Source organism: Alligator mississippiensis, chromosome 1 (assembly GCF_030867095.1).
Source record: "Alligator mississippiensis isolate rAllMis1 chromosome 1, rAllMis1, whole genome shotgun sequence".
NCBI classification, from domain to species: domain Eukaryota; kingdom Metazoa; phylum Chordata; order Crocodylia; family Alligatoridae; genus Alligator; species Alligator mississippiensis.
Window position 1 is genome coordinate 243272139 of NC_081824.1, and position 15510 is coordinate 243287648.

At 50.0% G+C, this 15510-nt stretch overlaps 1 long non-coding RNA gene across 1 annotated transcript; it reads left to right on the top strand.

The window, feature by feature from the left end:
• The first annotated feature begins 2229 nt into the window (after positions 1–2229).
• On the top strand, positions 2230–12361 carry LOC132247686 (uncharacterized). Its single transcript, XR_009458984.1, has 2 exons — positions 2230–4966; positions 6761–12361. It is a non-coding gene; the product is annotated as an uncharacterized LOC132247686 (long non-coding RNA).
• Positions 12362–15510: the final 3149 nt, after the last annotated feature.

The following is a 15510-nucleotide window of genomic DNA, read 5'->3' on the forward strand; positions in this document are numbered from 1 at the left end:
CAGGCGCAGCCTGCTGCAATGCGCCACTCGGAGCCACCGCCGCCGCCGGACCAACACAAGCCAGGCCGGCTCCGCGCCGCGCCGCGCCGCGCCGCGCCCCGCCCCTCGCGCCCAGCACTCACATGGCCGGGTCGGGTCGCGCCGGGCCGGTCCCGTGCTACACCGAGTAAGTCACCACGCTCCGCTCTGCACCAGGCTGTGAATGCGGCGGCCACCGCCTCCAGCCTTTTATAGGCTGGTCGGGCCTCGCCCACGGCGGCGCCAGCCAATGGCGGGCGCTCCGCGCGGTGCCCCTCAGCACATGGAGGCAGCTCCGGGCCAGCCACCTCCCCCCGCCGCCAGCCAATAAGCGCTTCTGTCTCTTCTCTTGCTACACGCCTGGCCAATCAACGTGCACCTCGCACCTGCCACGGCCGTGACTGCAGACGCCAGGGGGGAACGAGCTTCTGGTAGTGGGGCGCTGACCCGGGGGAGGGTTGCGGAATCAGCTGCGTTGCCGCGGCCTGGGCTCTGCGGACTGGAAGCACATGGCGCCGCGGCCGGGCAGGGGCAGCACGTTAGAAATCCCACTGCAGCCCCCCCCCCCCAGCCGAGTACAATCCCGCTTCCCTCAGGGGCTCCGTCTCTCGCGGCAGGGAGGAGCAGGATGGGAAGGGCCTGTTCCGGAGTCCTTTTTTCCCTTGGGCTGCTGAGACGTTGAGGAAGAGAGCCTGGGAGCCGGAATGGGGAGAAAGTGGACAGAGGGATGTAGGAGGGAAGGAGGACTTGGCAGAGAAGAGTAACGGTTTTCGAGGAGGCTAGCTGGAAACAGAATAGGTGGAGGTGCTGTCATGCTGCTTGAGAAATCAGGGCAAACAACTAGTTACCTCCAGTGCCTGTTTACAAATACACCAAGCCTGGGAAACAAGCAGGAAAAACTGGAAGTCCTTGCACAGTCACAGCACTATGATGTGATTGGAATAACAGATGTAATGGGATGACTCGCAGGACTGCAGCACTGTCATGGATGGGTACAAACTGTTCAGGAAGGACAGGGAGGAAACGAGAAGAGGACTTGTGCTTTATATGGCTCTTTTACATGATTACTCAGAGCTCCCTATGAAACTGGAAATGGGCCTGTTGAGACTCTCTGGGTCAAGGTCAGAGGGGAGAGCAATAAGGATTAAGTCGTGGTGGGGGTCTGCTATAGACCACCAGACTAGGAGCAAATGATGGATGAGGCTTTCTTCAAACAACTAGCGGAAATTTCCTGATCACAGGCCCTGCTTTTCATGGGGGACTTCAATCGCCCTGACATCTGCTGAGGCGCCAATACAGCAGTGCACAGGTGATCCAGGAAGATTTTGGAGAGTGGGGACAACTTGGTGCAAGGGTTGGCGCAGCCAATTAGGGGCCATACTCTTGACCGGCTCCTCACAAGCAGGGAAGAATTGGTGGGGAATGTAGTAGTGGATGGCAACTTGGGCAGCAGTGACCATGAGATGACAGAGTTCACGATCATGAAGAAAGGAAGGGTGGAGAGCAGAAGAGTATGGACCCTGGACTTCAGAAAAACAGAATTTGACTCACTTAGGAAACTCATGGGCAGGATCCCCTGGGAAGCCAGTCTGAGGGAGAGGAGCCTAGGAGAGCTGGCTGTATTTCAAAGAAGCCTTACTGAGAGTGCAGGAACAAACCATCCTGACGTGCAGGAAGAATAGCAAGTATGGCAGAAGACCAGCTTGGCTTAGCAGGGAATTCTTAAGTAAACTAAATCATAAAAAGGAAGCTTATAAGAAATGGAAACTTGAATAAATAACTAGGGAGAAATATAAGAGCATTGCTCAGGCATGCAGGGATGAAGTCAGGAAGGCCAAAGTGCAATTGGAGTTGAGGCAAGCAAGGGATGGGAAAGGTAACAAGAAGGGTTTCTACAAGTATGTCGGTAGCAAGAGGAGGATCAGGGGAAGTGTGGGTCCCTTACTGAATGTAGAGGGCAACCTTGTGATAGAGTATGCAGAAAAGGCTGAAGTTTCCAGTGCCTTTTTTACCTCAGTCTTCACAGGCAAGGTCAGCTCCCAGACTGCTGCACCTAGCAGCACAGTTTGGGGAGAAGGTGAGCAGTCCTCTGTGGTGAAAGAACAGGTTAGGAACTATTTAGAAAAGCTGGATGTGTACAAGACCATGAGGCTGAATGGGATGCATCCATGGGCGACTGGTGCCACCTTGGGGGGGGGGGGGGGGGGCGCGCGGGCACATGCCCCCTCAGCAACCAGTCAGCAAGCAGGGGGGCAGGGGTCCCTTGCGGCCAATCCCGCTGACCATGGGGAACCCGATCCCGCACCAATCTCACTGACTAGCAAGGGTCCCCCACAGATGATCGCGAGGCAGACAATTGCTCCGGCTGATCGTTGCAGCTGCTTCCAGAAGTGGCTGTGGCCACTTCTGGGAACGCAACAGCACTCCACTCGTTGGCCAGCGTTTCCAGGGGGGGCACCCCTGTGCTCCCCCTACACGTTGCCACTGGATGCACCCAAGGGTGCTGAGGGAGTTGGCTGATGTGATTGCAGAGCCATTGGCCACCATCTTTGAAAACTCATTGCAATCAGGAGAGGTCTTGGATGATTGGAAAAGGGCAAACATAGTGCCCATATTTTAAAAAGGGAAGGAGGATCCAGGGAACTACAGAGTAGTCAGCCTCACCTCAGTCCCTGGAAAAATCATGGAGCAGATCCTCAAGGAATCCATTTGTAAGCCCTTGGATGAGAAATGTGTTATTAGGAATAGTCAGCATGGATTCACCAAGGGGAAATCATGCCTGACAAATCTGATTGCCTTCTATGACAAGGTGGCTAGCTCTATGGATGTGGGGAGACTGGTGGATGTGTTGTACCTTGATTTTAGCAAGGCTTTTGATATGGTCTCCCACAACATTCTTGCAGGCAAGCTAAGGGAGTATGTGCTGGATGAATGGACTGTAAGGTGGGTAAAAAACTGGCTGCAGCACTGGGCTCAGAAAGTAGTAATGAATGGCTCGATGTCTAGTTGGCAGCTGGTACCAAATGGAGTACCCCAGGGATCGGTCCTGGGGTCAGTTTTGTTCAATTTCTTCATCAGTGACATGGAGAATGGTCATCAGTGCACCTTCAGCTAGTCTTCAGATGACACCAAGCTGTGGGGAATAATAGGTACATTGGAGGGTAGGGCTAGGATTCAGAGGGACCTGGACAAATTGGAGGATTGGGGCAAAAGGAATCTCATGAGGTTCAACAAGGACAAGTGCAAAGTCCTGCACTTAGGACGGAACAATCCCATGCAGTGGTACAGGCTGGGGGCTGACTGGCTGGGCAGCAGCTCTGCAGAAAAGAACCTAGTGGTTACAGTAGACAATAAGCTGAATATGAGTCAGCAGTGTGCCCTTGTTGCCAAGAAGACTAACAGCATTCTGGGCCGCATTGGTAGATGTTGCCAGTAGGTCAAGTGAAGTGATTATTTCGCTCTATTCAGCACTGGTGAGGCCACATCTGGAGTACTGTGTTCAGTTTTGGGCCTCCGCTACAAAAAAGGATGTGAACAAATTGGAGAGTCCAGCAGAGGGCGACAAAAATGGTGAGGGGGCTGGGAGACATGATTTACAAGGAAAGACTGGGGGAACTGGGCTTATTTAATCTAGAGAAGAGGAGACTTAATAGCAGTCTTCAACTACCTTAGGGGGGTTCAAAAAAGGATAGAGCTAGGCTATTCTTAGTGGTGGCAGATGACAGAACAAGGATCAATCATCTCAAGTTGCAGCAAGGGAAGTTTAGGTTAAATATTAGTAAAAATTACCCACCTAGGAGAGTAGTAAAACACAGGTTTGTCACAAGGCAGGCCAGCATGTTCTGCATGAGCTGCAGCGTCAAGACAGTTATCAGGAACAGCCCCTCAAAGCACACTGTAGTAGTTTACCCTCAAGATTACTAAAGCATGAACGATAGTGGCTGGGGTGAAGCTGAAGGAAAGGGACACACCTTTCTCCCCAGGCAGAGCTGATGAAAGGCACTCCTACCCAGCCCCACCATCTGAACATCCAGGTGCAGCAGAGGATCCAGAAGTAACACAAGACTGCAAACCTGACTGACAAAGGGAGGCTGATCTCCATCAGTGATAGGTCTCATGCCCCCACCCCAAGTCATGAGGACTGCCAACCACCATCACATCTTTGTCCCCTTTTGGTTCAGCTTCCATTGCTTTATCTACATCCAGTCCTCAGTTGTAGACAGGTGTGAGGGGAAAAGAGTGGGGCAGGGGAAAAGCTCCGAGAAACTTGAACAAAAGGTGCTTACCTCAGGTGCCAAGAGCAGCCAGTCTGGAACAGAGAGCATGCCTTCGGAGAGCGTGATACTATGCTTTCGTAGTGTGTACTCCCTCCAGATTGGCAGAAGGAGCACAGGAACAGGTATTCCTGCCCCCAGAGAGGGCCGGTAGAGTGAAGACCACAGTCAGCGGAATAAGGAGACACCAGAGATCTATACTTATGACACCTGGCAGGCAACTGTGGGGGAACCAAGCCAGTGCACTGGACAAGGTTGTTGGAGGACCACTGAAAAAGCCCAAGACACAATGAGGAGCCAGCTGGGTGGAGATTCAAGTGGCAACTATAGGAATTCGAAGTCAGAGGAAGTGAATGAGAGCAGAGAAGCTGCCAGCGAGTCAGGCTGAGAGTTTCAGGGGCCATGCCTCTTTGATTTCCATCTTTAGCCTTGTTTGTTTGTTTGTTTGTTTGTTTGTTTGTTTGTTTGTTTGTTTTGGAGCTGCGTCCTCACCCCCCCACCAAAAAAAAAAAATCGGGAGGGTAACAGGAGAGAAAACCTTTCCCTGTGAAAACAGTGACTTGGACCCTAAGGAGTTGTGGTCAAGGTAGGAATTCCTGTAAGGGAGAGGGACCAATTTAAGTTATTTTCTGGACCTTAAAGCTACTGATCTAAACTGGATGATTCATGCAATGGTGAGTAATATATTTAAGAATGTATTTAAGTTGATTATTCCATGAACTTTAAAATAGCTGATCCAAATTAAATGACTCATGCATTGGGGAAGGATTGATTTAAGTTGATCATTCTATGGACACTAAATGAATTGATCTAAAAGATTGGACCCAGACACTAGAGGGGAATCAAGCCAAGTTAATTGATGTATAGACCCTTAAACTGACCTACGGTGATTGACTCACAAGTCTGTAAGGAATGGATCCAAGTCATGGCCTGGTAGAGCCTGACTCAACAGATTCAAAATTTGGGACACCTTTCCTCTGTAAGCCAGTGATTGAGAATGAGCAGCTCAGTGAGTTGATGCAGGATCAAGACTCCGACACATACCATCCGTTAGGACATGGTAAGGGTGGAGTGGAAAGGGAGGAGTCGTCCCAGGAAGAAAACCCATCTGGGTGGACTGGTAGAATCATGACTCAACCTCTGTCCACCTCCCAATAATTAATATATACTTCAAGACACGGGGGGCAAGATACAGAGGGACATTAGAGAGGTTGGTAGTGACAGGACCATCTGGTCGTCCCCACAGCCCACCTGGGCAAAGTGGGGACCATTGCTTTATAGTACACACCCCTGGCAGCAGGCACGAGGTAAAAATCAAGACTGCTGGGTCTAGGTGATGTGAAAAAGAAGAGAGTGAGAGTGGATGTCATCCGTACTTGAGATTTCGGCACGATCTCATCCAATGGCCTCAGCTACACAAATAGGAGATAAGACAGAACCCTGGAAAACTCACAGTAAAGGTTGAGGCCAGGATGAGCGCTCAGCCATTACCACACTCTGGGACCAAACTGCTAGGAAGGAGTGGAACCAGTTAAGAGTGGTCCCACAAATACTCACCCGGTCCTATAAGCATGCTATCAGCGTCTCATGGTCAACTGCAAAGAGTGCTGAAAAATCTAGGAAGATCAACACTACACTTTCTGCCATTGATCTGCAGATTGTTTACCCAGGCCACAAGCAATTTAATCCAGTCGATATAAATAGGACAAGACCAGGCTTCTTTACCCCCAACTCTGATTCTGCAACTGTACTGGAGGTTCCCAAGCCTTGCCAAATATGGGTGATTCTGCCTAGAAAAATGGTAGCAGGCTGCTGCTAGAAACTGATGCATACATCATAAGCAAGGAAATACTGTAATAGTTTCTTTAGGGCAGGAGCAAAAGTAGTGCCCCCATGCTGCAAGTGGGGCTCCCTGGCTGCTGTCTGTGGACACTTCCCTTTCCACCCATTCATCCTGTCCTGCAGAGGCTCCCAGTGCAGAAGCAGGGAAAGATCTTTTTTCTTCATTCTGTCTTTCAAAATTAGCTGTGTATCTTATTTGGGGGCATGCTGTATGTGAGAAAATACTGTTAACCATCAACCTTGAATTAAATAGCAATATATCAGGCTCTCCACCAGTTGTGACAGAACAGGGAAACACCAAGTGCCTCCCAAAGACATTTTCTTACCCCTTCCCACCATCCAACTCGGCCTCATTTCCCAACCTCCCAGCCTTCATTCACTTCCTGCATTCAAAAAAGCAATGTCCTTCCCCTACTCCCTCCCATCCACTCCCACACTGCTCTCACACAGGAAAGTCCTGTCCTATAACATTATTTCCAAGCCTCTTCTCCCACTGGGGGCAGCCTGGCTGTGGCCATCCCCAAATCCCACTCATTCTCCCATTCTCTCCCAACAATCATACTATTCAATTTAAAATAATGATAACAAAAAATGCTAGAAGCTTGTCTGTCCCTGCTGTCCTACAGGCTCCTGCTCTGGATGCCCACCCCAGGAAGGCGAAGTTCTATGCTCCTAATCTCCAGCAGAAGAGAGGGTTTTCAAGATGCATCGTCAGAAGGCGTAGGGGAGCCCCAGATGCATTTGTTTCCTGTAGCAATACTAGTTTGCCCAAGGACAAAGCCAGGTCACCTGAATACACTTGACAGGTGACTCCTTTCTCCGCTCCTCCTCACACCACGTGCTTCCATGGATATGGTACAATCAAATGTCTAAATTATGAGAAGTAGCCAGCATACAAAAACTACAGACAGATCATACGCACCTGAGCCTGAGTTAGCTTTACCCAGTCAGTGACAACTTTAGCCTTACAAATGGGTGAGGGCACACCAGTTTCAAATGTACTCAGAATATTTTATCCAAAACCCCAGCTTGGTTTAGCTCATTGGTCCACTACTGCTTTGCCGCTTTGCTGAGCTACGCATATGGATCACCTCTGACCTGGACTGCTCCATGTTCACAGTGACAGGGTGTGATGTAGATGATTAAATGCTTTTTGGTCCAGCTCACGCCTGTCTGTTGCTCTGTTTACACACTACTACTTTGCAGATGTTCACCTCCACTCTTGCTGCCTCCTGGGCAGGGGGTCAGCTGCAGAGCCCCCAGTGTCAGTGGCCAGCGTCACTTGTAGCTCCATGTAGATCCTGGGAACTGACCTTGTTCTACACCTTTGAAATTGAAAGGAACTTGCATAGAATACAGGGACAGCTGTTATATATCTCCTGCTGTGGGCTACAATACCTGGTATAAAAGAAAAAAAAAATACTGATGTACTCTGATGCCTACCAGGAAGGGGAAGAAAACTTGGTGCTACCAAGCTTCCACCCATGTCCTGGTTTGACATTGTGGAGACTCCAGCTTGCAGGTTCTTTACAGTGACAGCTGGAGGGGGGAGTGACTGTGATGCCAGCTGTGCCTCCTGGTGGTATCCCTCAGGGAGCAGACAAGAGAGCCATAGAAGGTGGCAAGGCTCCAAAGCATCCTCTGCCATAAGGACTTGATTGATTCAAAACCTGGCTGGAGGACACCTGAACTGTCAGAGACAGTGCTAAAGAAGAAGGAGTACATGGACTCCCAGAAAGGAGGAAGTTTGTGAACACTGGCAGCAAGCAGAAGTCTTCATCTCCACCTGCAGCAGCTTTCCTGGAAAACAAATATGGAGCCTTAGCAACAGAGGAGGAGGAGCACATTCCATTGGTAGAAGAAATCAGCCCAGGCATCCCCAAGGTTGGGAGAATTAAGATCACTGCTGCCAGGAGGGAGCAACAGGTGGTGATGGTTGCTGGAGACTCCCTTTCTGCACGGGATGGAGGCATCCAACTGCCAGCTTGACCTCTGTTCTTGGGAAGCCCACTGCATGCCAAGCCCCAGACCTGAGATTTCACGGAAGAATTACTGAGGCTCATCCAGCCCTCTGACTACTACCTCATGCTGCTTATCTAATGATACTGGTCCCCCTGAGCAGATAAAAAGTGGCTACAGGGCTCTGGGTGCAAGGGTAAGGGGGACAGGGGCTCAGGTAGTGTTCTTCTCTATCCTAGTCAAGGGAAACAGCCCGGGTAGGAGCAGATGCATCCTGTCAGTTAATGCGTGGCTGCACGGATGGTGTCATTGAGTCATAGGGTTGGAAGGGACCTCAAAGGATCATCGGGTTGAGCTCCCTGCATGAACAGGAAAAACATCTGAGGTCAGATGACCCCAGCCAGGCGGCTGTCCAGTCTTCTCTTGAAGACCTCTAGGGTAGATAATTGCACCACTTCTTGGGGGACCTTGTTCCATAGTCTGGACACCCTAGTTGCGAAGAAGTTTTTCCTAATGTTCAGCCTGAAACTATCTTCCAGGAGTTTGTGGCTGCTGTTTCTAGTTTTCCCCCAGGGCGCCCTGGTGAACAATTACTCCCTCAGCCTCTCCTCGTATGGCTTGCCATGGAAGTCCCTGATCATACGGGTGGCCCTTCTCTGGACCCTCTCGAGCTTTAGCACATACTTGTTGAAGTGTGGAGCCCAGAACTGGATGCAATACTTCAGCTGCGGCCACACCAATGTTGAGTAAAGCGGGAGAATCACTTCTTTGGTTTTACTGGAGATGCATTGATTGACACATGCCAGAGTGGCCCTAGTGGCTACCGTGTCGCATTGCCAGCTCATATTCATGCTGGTGTCTATTGTTATTCCCAGATCCCTTTCATTTGTAGTGCTGGTCAGGTTAACGATACCCAGCCTATAGGTGTGCTGGGGGTTCTTCCTTCCTAGATGCAGCACTTTGCATTTGTCTACATTGAACCTCATCTGGTTCCATTCTGCCCAACATGCCAGCCTATCTAGGTCTGCTTGTATCTGCAACCTATCTGCGGGTGTGTCTGCACAACCCCATATCTTGTCATCTGTAAACTTGGCCAATGGGCTTTTCACCCCCTCATCCAGCAAGGATTTCGTTTCTTTGACCACAAGATGTTGTTCCAAGAAGGATTGCTAGGCAGAAAAAGGCTCCGGACCTGATGAAGAGATGGAAGAGCATCTTTGCAGACAGGCTCACTAACCTAGTGAGGAGGGCTTTAAAACTAGGTTCGGGGAGAGTGGAGACCAAAGCCTTGCAGTATGTGGGGAAGCAGGTGACCTAGAGGAATCAAGTGACTTGAAGGAAACAAGTCGGGCTTTAAACTAGCTTCGTCAGGGGAAGGGGCCGCCCGAGGAGGAAGGGATGTTTCGCCAACTAGCAAGGTGACAAGAGAAACAGAAACCCAGGTAAGCAACAACAGGCACAGCAGTCCTGGGAGCAGGGTAGAGGTACATGCACTCTCAGGAGGCCTTACATGTCTGTACACTAATGCATGTAGTATGGGGGGCAAGCAGGAGGAACTTTGCCTTCTGATTGCAGGGAAAAATCCAGACTTAGCGGGGCTCACAGAAACCTGGTGGGATCCTACCCACAACTGGGTGGTGGGCATTCAGGGATACACACTATATAGAAGGGACAGGACTGGGAGGAAAGGCGGCGGCGGTGGGGGGGGGGGTCCCCCTCTATGTCAAAGAGCAATTCACATCATCAAGAATTAGCCTTGGGGTGGAGGAAGGTCAGACAGAGGCACTATGGGTCAAACTTCAAGGGGGACAAGGCAAAAGGGATCTTACGGTGAGTGTCTACTAGAGACCACCCTGCCAAGGGGTTGAGATGGACCAGGATTTCTCAGTACAGCTTATGGAGGCAGCTGGGTCTAGGGATGCTGTTGTCATGGGGGACCTAAACTACCCAGATATCTGCTGGGAGGAGCAGTCAGCCAGGTCTGACCATTTGCATAGGTTCCTGGCTGAAATACAAGACCTCCACCTTATCCAGGAGGTGCACAGCCCCACTAGGGGAGATGCCTTGCTGGACCTGGTCTTGGCTACTGGGGATGACCTGGTGAGGGGACTGCAGGTCCTTGACCACCTGGGTGACAGTGATCGTCGCCTGCTGGAATTCACCATCCAGCGCAGGGTGTTGAGGGCTTCTACCAAGACTAAAGCACCTGACTTCAGAAGGGCCAACTTCAACAAATTTAGGAGATTAGTGGGGGAGGCATTGAGGGCCCAAAAGGTAGAGGAGATGGGAATCCATGAGGGATGGTCGTATCTTAAGGGGACGATCCTCCAGGCTCAGAGTGTGACAGTCCCCGAGAGAAAGAAGTGGGGTAAGAGTGCTCTGAAACCCCCATGGCTCAGCAAAGGCATTCGAGAATGCCTAAGGGCCAAAAGGGAGGTGTACACCCGGTGGAAGAGAGGGGCTATCACCAAGGAAGAATACTCCTCCTTGGCCCATGAGTGCATGATGGCCATTAGGAATTCTGGCCAAGGTGGGGGTGGAGCTCAGGCTAGTGGCCAGGATTAAGGACTACAAAAAGTCCTTCAAATACACTGGGAGTAAGAAGTGGGCACCGGGTAACATAGGGCTCCTGTTAGACTCAAATGGTAATCTTGTGGCTATGCCAAACAAGAAAGCCGAAATCTTTAACAAGTTCTTTGCCTCCGTTTTCTTGGACAGGGAACAGGACAGCTCTCCCACCACAGGTAGGGGCAATCTTGAGGCTAGCACTGCCAGGCCTCGGGTCTGCGGAGAAGTAATTAGGAATCTTCTGGAAGGACTGGATGTTTTCAAATCTGCAGGCTCTGGCGCCCTCCACCCACGGGTGTTGAGGCAGCTGGCGGGGGTTATTGCTATGCCCCTGGCCTGGCTGTATGAACGATCGTGGTCCACGGGCCAGGTACCCAAGATTAGAAACTAGCTAATGTGGTCCCCATCTATAAGAAAGGGAGGAAGGAGGACCCGGGAAACTATAGGCCCATAAGCCTCACATTGCTCTTGGGGAAAATCCTTGAAAAAAATCATTAAGGAGCACATCTACAAGGGCCCAGCAGGGGAGATCATGCCCAGGGGAAATCAACATGGGTTCGTTAAAGGCAGGTCCTGCCAGACCAACCTGATGGCCTTTTATGACCAAGTAACTAAATCCCTGGATGATGGTGTCGCTGTGGACATAGCCTTTCTGGACTTTAAGAAGGCCTTTGACACTGTCTCTCACCCCATTCTCATTAATAAACTGAGTGATTGTGTAGCAGAGAGCCCCCTTTTCCTCTTGCCTGCAGTTGCTCTCCCCTCCTTGGATATGTTTTTCCTCTTCTACTTTTTCTTCCTTCCTCTTTCTTTCACTTTAAGATAAAGAATTGTGTTTTACAAAATGCGGACACAAATTTTATCTCCCCGTATATTTTGGTATTTTGATCTATTTGTGTGCCATGGCATTTGTAGCTTATATTTTATACTCCCCACCTTTCAACTTTCAACTATAAATGTGTTTAGTAACAATGTTAACAAGGGCAGGAGTCAAACTGCCGCTTCCTTGTATCAGGCGGGCCCCTGAAAGAGCAAGTGAATCAGTGATTGAATGCGTAATACAGTGGCAGGGGGCAATTAACACCTAAGGAAACTGCAGATCAACCAATGGAAGAACTCAATAGAAGACAATGTAACAACCAGGACTGATCAAGGGCTAGAAGCCCTGGTCTGAGTTAATCAACGTCGGGGACCAACTTTTGGGATGAATATCTCCAGATCGACCGCTCCCAGAGCCCTATTCAAAAATCATCAACGGACTCCCAAACCTGCACGTACATGCGGACGACCCCTGGGGCTGACAGATGCCATCCAGTAGCCACCGAGGGGGAAGTCCCACGAGGGTCAACGACCCCTGGATTGGGCAAACCTGAAAACTGGGGTCACCAAAGTCTGCCAAGGACAGATAAAAAAAGCGGTGAAAAGTGACCCTCACCAGCGCCCTCTTGATCTCCAACTTGACCAGCACCCGACCTGTGCAGCCAGAAGGACCAGCTGGTGACCCCCTTCTGGAGGATAATACCACACTGAAAGAAGCCTCAACTGGCCATCGACGGCAGACTCCAGCGCTTGTGGGCTAGGTATACCCAACTCTTGTAGCTTGCTACTGTGTGCGTGCGTGCGTGCAGACCAGCCCCAAGGTTTATGATTTAACTTCATTACAGTGCTTCAATCAACCTAATAAACCAGAATTTTAAGGATCCTGAGTTGGACATTTGTAGCCAACAACTGTGGCATTGATGCCTATACAGTTGGATGGGTCAAAAATTGGCTGATGGGGCACACCCAGAGAGAGGTGGTGAATGGGTCATATGCCACCTGGAGGGATGTGAACAGTGGGGTCCCCCAGGGCTCGGTCCTGGGACCCAGATTGTTCAACATCTTCATCAGCGACTTGGACAAGGGGGTGGAAAACATGTTGTCCAAGTTTGCCAATGACACCAAGATGTGGAGAGAGGTAGGCACATTCGAAGGGAGAGAGAGGCTGCAATTAGACAGACTACAGAAGTGGGTGGATGGTGATAGGATGGGATTCAATGTAGATAAATGCAGGGTGCTGCACCTGGGGAGAAAGAATCCACAGCATAATACAAGATGGGGAGCTCCCCCCTTGTGAGCACAGAGGTGGAAAGGGATCTTGGAGTCATTATTGATTCCAAGATGAACATGAGCCGCCAATGCCAGACCGCAGCCAGCAAAGCCAACCACACCTTGTCATGCATCCAAAGTGCATCTCAAGCTGGTCCGGAGAGGTGATACTCCCCCTCTATGCGACACTGGTTCGGCCTCAAGTGGAGTACTGCGTTGAGTTCTGGGCACTGCACTTTAAGAAGATTGTGGCCTGCCTTGAGAGGGGCAGCCCCTATGAGGAGAGGCTGAGGAACCTGAACCTGTTCAGCCTCAGCAAGTGGAGGTTGAGGGGGGATTTGGTGACTGCCTACAAACTTGTTAGGGGAGATCAGCAGCAAATAGGAAGAGCCCTATTCCCCCCAGCAGCATCTGGGGTGACAAGGAACAATGGCCAGAAGCTGCTAGAGAATAGGTTCAAGTTAGAGATTAGGAGGCACTATTTCACTGTCAGCGTAGCTAGGATCTAGAACCAACTTCCTAGGGAAGTGGTCCTCACTCCTACTTCGGGTAAATTAAAAAAGAGGTTGGATGAACACCTGTCTGAGGTCATGTGATCCCAGCATGTGCTTCAACCAGTGGCAGGGGGTTAGACTAGATGATCTATTCAGGTCCTTTCTGACCCCAAACTACTATGAACCTATGAATAAGCAGGAGGGGACAACAGGGAAGGCCTTCTCTTTCTTCCTGAAAAAGTAGAGCAATCAGCTACTCACTTCAGGTGTCTGCACACAAATGCATGGAGCCTGGGAAACGAGGAGGAAGAACTGGAAGTCCTCACACAGTCATGGAACTATGACGTGATTGGAACAACAGCGACTTGGTGGAATAGCTTGCAGGACTGCAGCATTGTCATGAATGGTGTAATGGGGCTGTCTCGTGGCCTATGGTTTTGTTCAATATCTTCACCCACAATCTGGAAAGTGATCCCAGTCTGGAGTGCACTCTCAGCAGTTTGCAGATGACAGCAAGCTAGAGGTGGGGGGCAGTGGAGTAGTAGATATACTGGAGGCTGGGATTAGGATTAAGAGATCTAGACAAATTGGAGGACTGGACCAAAAGAAACCTCATGCATTAGTAGGAGTGTTGCCAGCAGAGTGAGGGAATTGATTATTCCCTTCCACTCGGCATGTGCGAGGCCACAACTGTACTAGTGTTGTTTTGAGGCCCCCCACTACAGAAAGGATATAGACAAATTGGAAAGAGTCCAGAAAAGGGCAATGAAATGGCTAGGGGGCTAGAGCACATGACTTCTGAGAGGCTGAGGGAACTGGACTTATTTAGTCTGAAGAGAAGACTGAGGGGACTTAATAGCAGCCTTCATCTACCTGAAGACTGGCTACAAAGAAGATGGAGCTAGATTGTTTTCATTAGTAGCACATGACAGAACAAGAAGCAATGGTCTCGAGTTGCAGCAAGGGAAGTTTAGGTTAGATGTTAGGAAAAACAAAGCCTTAGAACACATCAGCCAGAGATTGTAGAATCGCCACCCTTGGAGGCTTAAGACCCAACTAGACAAAGCCTTGGCTGGAATGATGGAGTTGGGTATGGTCCTGCTTCTGCTTTGAGCATGGGGTTCGACCAGGTGACCTCCTGAGGTCCCTTTCAACCCTCATTTTCTATGGTTCCCTAAGCTCATGAAAGGGGGGGGTAGGGTCCCCAAAAAGCCTCAGGGAGGGTGGAAGTCCCTTCAGCACACACACAGTACCATGGCAGCATAGCAGTCAAGTTGCTCAGTGCCATCTGACTTACCAAGCCTTGATAGCAATCAGGTATTGCCAGCTTCTAAATACCTACCATCACTTGCGTCGTGAAAATGACTCACAGGTCAGTGGTCTCCCTCTAGACTACTGGAACTAAAGTTCTTCCATCACAGGCAATTGTTCCACACCAGCAATACAACTCTTTTCTGCCGCTCTGAAAACTTTCTCCTGCAGCCAGAAGCAGGGTTTGAATTTTCCAGTCCCAGAGCTGTCCTTGTGGCCAGAATTTTCTCTTGTATGCAAGCATCAGCATGCTATAAGTGTCTTTCCTTTCTTTGCTGAGATAAATGACTCAGCCAGGTCCCTTGCTCCTGGTTCTGAGGTATCACTGCATCCCACTATTTTTTAGAATACAACCAGAGCTGAGGGCTTCCCAGACTTTGCTACCAACTGGATCAAAACAGAAATTCCAATGGTGCTTGCCAGGAAACAAGCTATGACTGAGCCCTAACAGCTGCTCCAATTTCCAATCCTGACATGTCCTACTAAATAGGTATCCCCACCACTACGGGAAAGAAACTCATTTATTTTGGCATGATTCTCTTGCTTTGGCGAACTCTGGATGTGGAGCGGCTTGGTAGAGATGCTGCTTTCCCCACACCACTGCAGAGGATTCAGCTCTGCTGGTGAGTGTTTCTGTAATGAACTCTCAGTACCATCAAAAGGTTTTTAATAGTAGTGCTACTCAGTGAACTGGATGCAAGTTTAAGGGGAGTCAACCAACTTGCTGATGTTTCAAAGGAGGCCAGGCACCCACCACACTGACCACATCCACAACCCTCTCCCCCTCTAACCATGCTGCACATCCTTAGCAAATTGTAACTTCACAAACAGCACCAAGAACTCAATGGGAGTAGAGTGAAATGGAAAAGCAAAAAAAGTTGTTTAAACAAGAGTGATTAGTGCCAAATGTAGGAACTGATTAAATTAAAGATCTCTTCTCACTTGGGGCCTGTTAC